Genomic DNA, 7,862 nt, shown 5'->3' with positions numbered 1-7,862 from the left:
CTGCTGTGCCTCAGCCCCTCCGGTTCCTCCTGAGCAGGGCTGAGCTGCAATTTAAGTGCAAGGTGGCAGAGTTTCAAAGGAGCCGCATACCAAACACATTAGTGAGGTGTTGGTGCTGCCATGCAGGCTCAGGCTCTGACCTTGACGGATCTGCTCCCAGGCAGTGTAAGGAGCGGAGGGAAAGGCACCAGGTCAAACAGCAACAGCAGAGGGAGGATAGTAAAGACTTGTGGGACTGGTGGGGTTGGATCCAAGAGGCATCTTCAGATTCTAGTGCAGAAATGCTTACAGATCTGTAGGCATCTCTCTGGCTGTGTTTCTCAGCAGGATCCTTGCTCCTCAAGTGCTCAGTTCAGCGCTGGAGGTTTAGGATTGTGTGAAGAAGTAGTCTGTGGAGAGAGATAGAGGACCGGAATCCAATACAAGGTTGTGGTGTTGAAGCAGAAGTTCATAAAAGGCTGAAGGGTACAGAGGAAACACACAGCTCCTCCTGATCCTTTTGTCTTGTCAAACAAGGTCAAAGCGGCAGCCAGCAGGGATTGAAAGGCAACAGGCACGTGGCTAATCAAAGCTGTCTGCTCCACAGATGGGCTGAGGAAAGCAAGAGCTTTCCTCCCTGTCCTCCTAAGGGCGGATAAAAGAGTGTGACATGGATGTGGATAATGAAAACATCCATGGTTAAATAAGATTTAAAGCAAACAGACCTTCCTGCTTCAGGGCCAAAGCATGCCTCTGATGGACAGGAGTTAGAAAGGAGCTTGCTTTCTGTTTCTCTTGAAGCTAGCCACTGTCCTGTGCAGGATGCTGACCTGGAGGAGTGCTTGGCAGCTGGTAGCCCTAGGCAGGAAGAGGAAGGCAGAATCTGCTTTAATCCTGTCATAGATGTCATGCTAATTAGGGTTGAGCCAATTTAATACTTGAATAAGGAACAGGCAGATCCTTCACAGACCTGGATGTTAATGGCTTTCCAGAAACCCTCTCCCATCTAGGGGAGGGCTGCCCTCAGCATCCTGCTGTGCCTGTAAGAGGGGCTGCACAGAGAAGGGGCTCTCCCTCGTGCCCTGTGGTCCCAGTGCAGTACCTACCATGTTCCCAGTGGGTGTATCAATGTAGAGCCTTGCCAAATATGGTGAGAAGTCTTTGACATGTTTCCAGAGCATCTAGGTGTCTGCTATTAGCCAAATTTTGGTAGTGTTGTTCTGTTCCCTGGGTAGCTAATTTCCTTTATACTCTTCTCTGAGCTGTTGGATGGATGTGAGGTGATGACAAAGCCTGATCCTGGAAGGGAGCTGTGCTGTGGTGCTGGGTCAGGGAGCCCCACACCTGTGTTCTTACACGTCCTAGAGCTGGCAGACTCACAGCAGAGAGCACGCACGCTGCTCTGAGATGCCAACATCTGCCCCGTACCCTTCTTGAGCCATCAACCCTGCTTGTAGATACAAGAGCACCTTTTTTCCTCCATGGCCACAGCCTAGTGCAGGTTCGATGAGGAGGAGGGTTGTCTCCTGAAGCCCATCCTTGGTGAGCCCATGGAGAGGTGGATGCAGCTGTGGCTTCTTCTCTGCCTCCTGACCTTCATCCCTCTCCCTGCATCTCATCCCCTGCCCTGTTCTCTTGCACTATCGCTCCTTCTCCGCTCTGTTTGCCAATGTGGCAGTGGCAAAGACAAAGTGCCCTGATGCAGTCTGGCTTGGCCTTTCCCTTCTCCAGGAACCTGCACAGGGAGAGCTCCCTCCCCAGTTTTCCCTGTCTGCCTTTTGCCTTTCTAAATCAGTCATGGTACTTTACCCTGGCACTGTTTGGCAGGGGCCGTACCTTGGCATCATGAGCAGCCAGGGTCAGCTGTCAGCCTCTGAGCCATGAGCCTAATGCAACAGAACAGATGTAGGTATTTTTTCCAAGTTTTCCCTGGGCAGCAGGATTAAAGTCTCTGTTCTCAGCTGGGGTCCCCGGTGTAGTCACTTCCCTCTGTGTTACACAACACCCTATTAAGAAGAACAGCACAAACATGTTCATTGGGATCCCTTCCCCCAATCCTAGAAGGCCAAGGAACAAAGGCAAGGGATGTTTCCAAAGGCTGAGGAGCTGCCTGTTTGGTCCAGGAGTCCTGAGATAATCCTGCCCAGGCATCCCCCTGTGAAAGGGCCCTGCCGCTCTCCATCCTTGTGGTGCCAGGGGTAAAAGAGAACATGGGGAGCTGGTGGGTAAAGGAGCAGTGGGGTCATGTTCCTCTTAAATCCATCCGGCTGTGTGCAAACCTGAGCGGGTACGAACAGGGGGAGAAACTAGTGTGGCGGCATCATTGCCAGGCCTGGTGTCTGTGCCTGCCCCCTGAGCTGGAGGCTTCTGAGCATGCGTGAGCAAACGTGTGAACAAAAGGGAGTGATGAGAAACCCCGAGGGGTGCCTCAGTGCTAGCAAGGGAGATGGGGTTAGAGTGCGGTCCACTGTCCGGACAAAATTTTTGCTTGAATTCAACGGTGTCATGCCCTGAGAAGACTCTGGTATTTTCTGATGGCTGCAAAGGTACTGAGGGAGCGTGCTGGAGACAGGGAGGTGGTGTGCTCTCCTTAGCAGATCCTGGAGAGGTTGGCCGCAGAGGGGGACTGCGGGCACCCTTGGCGAGCAGGAGAGGGCTTCACCAGCAGACCAAAGGGAGCAGTCGATTCCATGTGAGCACACATGAGGATCTGTTGCCTCTGTCCACCAATTACTTGCTTTAGTGACAAAAGACCATAAATGAACAAGGGAGTTAATTAGGTCCGCAGCAGGCCAGGTTTGGAGGCCTGCAGGGCTGAGACGTCTGGAGCGGGTTCAAAGGCGCCGGGGGAGGAGAAGGCCCCGGAGCTCTGTAGCAAACAGAGGTGCTGCTGGTTCTCCACCTCAGGGAGCGCTGTGAAAAACCACCTCTGACCAGAAAGATGGTTGCCAGGAGGGGGAGAGACCACCAGCTCCTGGCAGCATCTGTTTCTTCAGGCCACTGATGAAGGACTTAAACAGCTTCTTAATTTACTCCTTTGTCCAGCTGTAGACCCTTCGTCATTGCAAGCGAGCCTCCGGGGTAGTGTGTGCGGTTGTGAGCCAGCTCCTATGGCCCTGGTACTCTCCGTGTGCCGGATGATCCAGTGAGCTGTCGGCAGGGCTGGGGAGCCAGGGGGCATGTTGCAGCTGTCTGGCCCATCTCTAGTAAAATGCTCACAGCAGGTCCTTTCCATCTGCTTTGGCCCAAGAGTGACCCTTGCAAACCTGCTCTCCCCTGCAGTCGCCTCAGCAGATGGTGGGAAGGCAGATGGAAAGAGGGAAATCTCCGAAGCTGTAGCAATAGAAAGGTCTGACCCCATGGTACCTCTCACCCCAACACCCACAGGTGTTGGGTCCTTGAAGTGCCACCTAACCCCTGAGCCTTGGCCTCTGTGTCCTTTCTCCCATCCCTCCAAGCACCTCCTGCTCCCTTCTCTGGACCTTGGTGGAGGCTTTGGATGGCATCCAGCTGGAAGAGAGCCTGCCCCAGCTCCACAAGCAGAGTAGGAAGTGGCACCCATGTTATGAGAGGACCTCATAGCATGGCAAAAGCTGAGGAATGCTTGTGCTCTAGACGACATGTTGATGGGGTCTTGGAGCCTGTAAGTTTGAGTGGGGGGGTGTTCAGTTGTGGTGAATCACTGCAAGCCACTTTGGGCAGCTGCTCTCTTGACTCCACCCCCTCTTTCACCCTGGATGCATAAAGTCTGCTGTGGGAGGGCAGCAGAGGGTCCTTTCCTTACCTCTAATTTTACCAGACTGCTGGAATTCAAGGAGGTGGAAGGGTGCGTTTGGCCCATGCTGGAGGAAGTTTCAGCTCAGCAAGGGTGTTCGGGACAGCTGAGTTGTGTATCACCCGCCAGGCTGCACCAGCTGCTCTGGAGTCAGGACTCAAACCATGACCAGACTTGGTCCCCGTTCCAGACTTTTCCTTCACCTCATTTGTTAGTGGCTTCAGAAGCAAATTCTGTGGCCAGTATGTGGAGGCCTGGCTGGCTTGCAGGGCTCCTGTCCAGCTGCCCTCGTTCGATCCTCCTTCCCGGCAGGCCTGGCTGGATGTGAGCGCTGCAAAGGTCTCAGAGGGAATGTGCAGGGTATGCAGGTTATGGTGTTCAGTGCTGTTGCCTTTCCTCTCCAGGTGACAGCAGTTGTTGACTTGGACAGAGGACAGGCCCTTCCCATAACACAAGCGAGACAGATGCATCCAAGTACAACACAGAGGTGCAAGGTTTGCCTTGCAGAGGCAGTTCCCCCCCCCCCCCCCCCCCCGCCCCCTTGCATCAGGTACGAAGCAGACAGCTCATGAGAGACGACCCTTCCCTGCAAAATAGCTTGTGCAGGCAGTGTGGACAAGGAGCAAGAAACAGCCTGAAAAGGAATAGCAGGATGGTGGAGAGAAGCTTGGAAAGGTCGCCAGGCCTGCAAATGCAAAGATGTGTAGGGGCCACGTAGAGGGGCTCCACTGTAATGTTTGGTACCATGCCCAGCCTGAAGCTCTAGCACCATTTAGTAGGCTGGACCAGCCTTGGCCTCGGTCTTGTTTGGCTTGATGGAAGCAGTTGTCATCGTGTCTTGAGTACGGTATCATTGTGACTCTTTAATTCCTCCAATGAGGTGCTGTGAACAGATATACATGTGTTGTAGCCGTACTTTGGATTTGGATTTGCCTCTGGGGACAGGCAGTGATAAGTGTTAAGAGCTGTTTAGATCCTAGCCTGTTGTGTTTCTGAACTGGTTTCTAACAAGAGCAGAAGACATGAGGCCGGGGAAGAGGCTGCTTCCCCTGCCAGAAGCATCCTGCTGGGCTGGGGAGGAACCCCGAGCTGGTGATGCCCTCCGAGCAGCTGGGGTTAATGACCAGGCTAAGGTTATTGGTAACATTACCCGACAACTGCTAATTGGGTTTGCCCTTGCTCAGTGCCTGCCCCTGGGATTTCGCCTGGCAGCTGCAGGGGCAGGTCCGGGTCTGTGGAGGCAGGTCCCCCATGGAAAGAGGCTGCTGTGATTAATGACCAGCAATGAATGAGAGGGAAAGGGATAGGAGGAGAAAGCTGCCAAGGTGGGTGCAGAGGTTCAGCCTGGTTTGGATCTGCTAGCAGGAGGGGAAGGGTCCTCAGCCAGCCAGGGTGTTAACAAGCCAGAGGTGCGCCTGGATGATCAGGACGGCCACGACTGTGTTGCATAAATCAAGCTTAAAGTGCCAGAATAAGCCTCCGGGGAGATGAAATGTCTAAGTGTCATCAGCTCCACAGAGATAATGAGAACCAGAAAAGCACTGGGAGGTAAAATGGCACAGATCTGTGAAAACAGGCTTGTGGGCCTGGGATCCTCGTGGATCTGTGCTGACTACGGGGCTGGCAGGGGGGATGGCTGTGGGGGAGTCTGGTGTTTACGGAGGGGCCGGAGGGTTAATCCTCATCAATCTCAGAGGTGATCGAATCTGAAAGAAGAAAGTCTTCCTGACAAATGATGTCCCCTGCCCCGCCCCTCCCTGCTTCTTCAGTTGCTTTGAACAGAAAGCAAGAAATGGAGGGAAACGACAAGGGCTGGATCTGCTATCTCTGTGTTTGCATGGTCAGTGCGAGTGAGGGGGACACTGCCATTTTGCTCTGCACTTAGCCTCTTGAACATGGCCCTGTAACTTGGGGATTGAGTGAGCCCCTTGGGGACTGGAGCCAGGAGGTGCAGCCAAGAGCATGGTGCAGGTCCATGGGTGTCATGTCTCAGCTCCTCTGGTAGTGACCAAACCCATTGCAGCAAAGTTGTCCGATGGCCACCTGTGTTAGAGGTCAGATCAGAGTAAATGACGCTGGAGCAGGCTGCCCAGGGAGGCTGCGAAGCCTACATCCTCGGAGGGGATAAAAAACCCAACCAGACGCAGCCCTGAGCATCCTGGCCTGAGTAGGGGGCTGGATGGGACCATCTCCAGAGGTCACATCCCACCTCGAGCAGTTTGTAATTGTGTGGGAGAGCACCAGGAGATGCTCTCCACTGCCAGCACCACCTGCTTGCTTGGCCATGGCTGGGAGGCTCATGGCTGGCTGAGGCGAGGACAGTAGGAGCCTGTTTCCTCCTCACCTCCACTGCGAAACCAGAGTGATGGGGCCCTTCGCCGCTCCTTGTTGGTGCCCTGAAGGCTTGTGGTGAAGGGCAGATATTCAGTCTCTCCCCTTGTACCTGTGCCCCAGGCGTGCTTATTTCTCTGCCCACAAAGGCTGTGCTCCCAGCCTCAGGAGAAATTTTATGTTGGCTGTGAGATCTCAGCCTGGATTAAGTGGCAAAGGCAAATCCTGGGCTTTGGGAAGAGCACACTTGACCTTTGCCTCTGCAGAGTTACGCTCTCCCTCGGGAGGAAGTGTTGGCTCAGCCGCTGAACAAAGCACTGGCCGTCATGAGCAAGACCTGCCTGCCTCAGGGAGGAAGGGCCTGGGGTGGGGGTCAGATTTATGCTCCAGGAGGGAGGAAGAGACAGCAGACCCAGTGACCCTGGAAGCTTAGAGGTGACCAGCTCAATTTACTGAGAAATGCAAAGCTACGTTGCCTCCGTCTGGGATGGTCTGGGCAGATGGGCCCACTGGCACATCCAGATGCAAGGCGGGAATTGGCTTGCTAAGATCCAACTGATGTTTTGAATCCCCTTTCTCTCATTTTCCAGCCTGTTCTCCTGTCATGTCTAGCAGTGCCTCTCATCCTGAATCGCTGCTAGCACCTTTGCAGATTCTCCAGGTCCCATGGCAGAAGTACTCAGTAACAAACTTGGCCCTAGCATGGACTTAATGCAACGTTATATGTGCTCAGTGGTAGGTGCAGCTAAACCTGCTTGTTTTCCTTAAGTGGTGGCATGCATATAGCTCTCACATTAATTCAGACATTTTCTCCTACATTATGCCCTTTGTTCTATGTAATGTGGCTCACTCTGATGCCAGAGGGCCCAGCAAGGATATGGGCAAACACAGAGCGGGTGTGTGGGGTGATCTCTTTTCCACTTTGTACCTGAGGGCTGAAGCTAGATGGTTCATCTGAGATCACAGAAGCAGCCTGCATCAGAGCCAGGACTGAACTCAGGCCCCAGCATCGGCACTGAGGGGCAGTGCCCTGTGTTGTCATGGGCTGTTTAGAAGTTGTCAGGTCTTTCTATGCTGATGCTCTTCCATGCGTTCACCTAAGTCAGGTTGCTCTTATTTCCAGGATTTTTTGGGAGCTCTGCAGCCCCAGCACCAGGCTTTTGAGACAGATACATAAGGATGAAGAATCTGGCTGAGTGCAAAGTGCTATAGAAATGCATTTGCATCTCCATCGCTGCAGGTAGAGTATTTGAAGTTTTGGTGTTACCCCTGACCTTCACACCCTTGTCCCTCCCCAGCCTCCTGCACTGAAGTGCTCTGAGCTTGGAACCACTTTGAATTAGTGCCTCTAAAAGGATAGTTCAGTATTACTGCGAGCACGTGGGTTAGAGAGGGAAGAGATTCACTTGGGTGGAGCTGATGAATGAATCCAGGTCCGCCCAAGCCTGCAAAGGGCTGTAAAATGGGTATAAACGCATGTATGGTCAACTGCATTGCAGAGAAGTGAAGAGACTGATCCAGCTTGAAAGAAGTGTCTCCTTTTGTGCCACCTTTGCCAGTTCCTGTAGATATTTGTACAGTGCTCAGCCACTGGGTTAGCAGAGTGGTCTCTCCTTCAGGGGTGATGAGAGCATAGCATGGCAGTCGGTACTGCAGGACAGGAATGTTGCCTTCACCTGCAGGTGGACCGGCAACATGGAAGATGAGAGGAGACCCTGCCAGCTGCCAGCCATGCTACTGCAGGGTGAGAATGAGGGGAGGAGCGGTTTTGGAGAGC

Source organism: Pelecanus crispus, chromosome 6 (genome assembly GCF_030463565.1).
Source record: "Pelecanus crispus isolate bPelCri1 chromosome 6, bPelCri1.pri, whole genome shotgun sequence".
Lineage (NCBI taxonomy): Eukaryota > Metazoa > Chordata > Aves > Pelecaniformes > Pelecanidae > Pelecanus > Pelecanus crispus.
Note: the sequence above shows the minus strand (reverse complement) of the source record.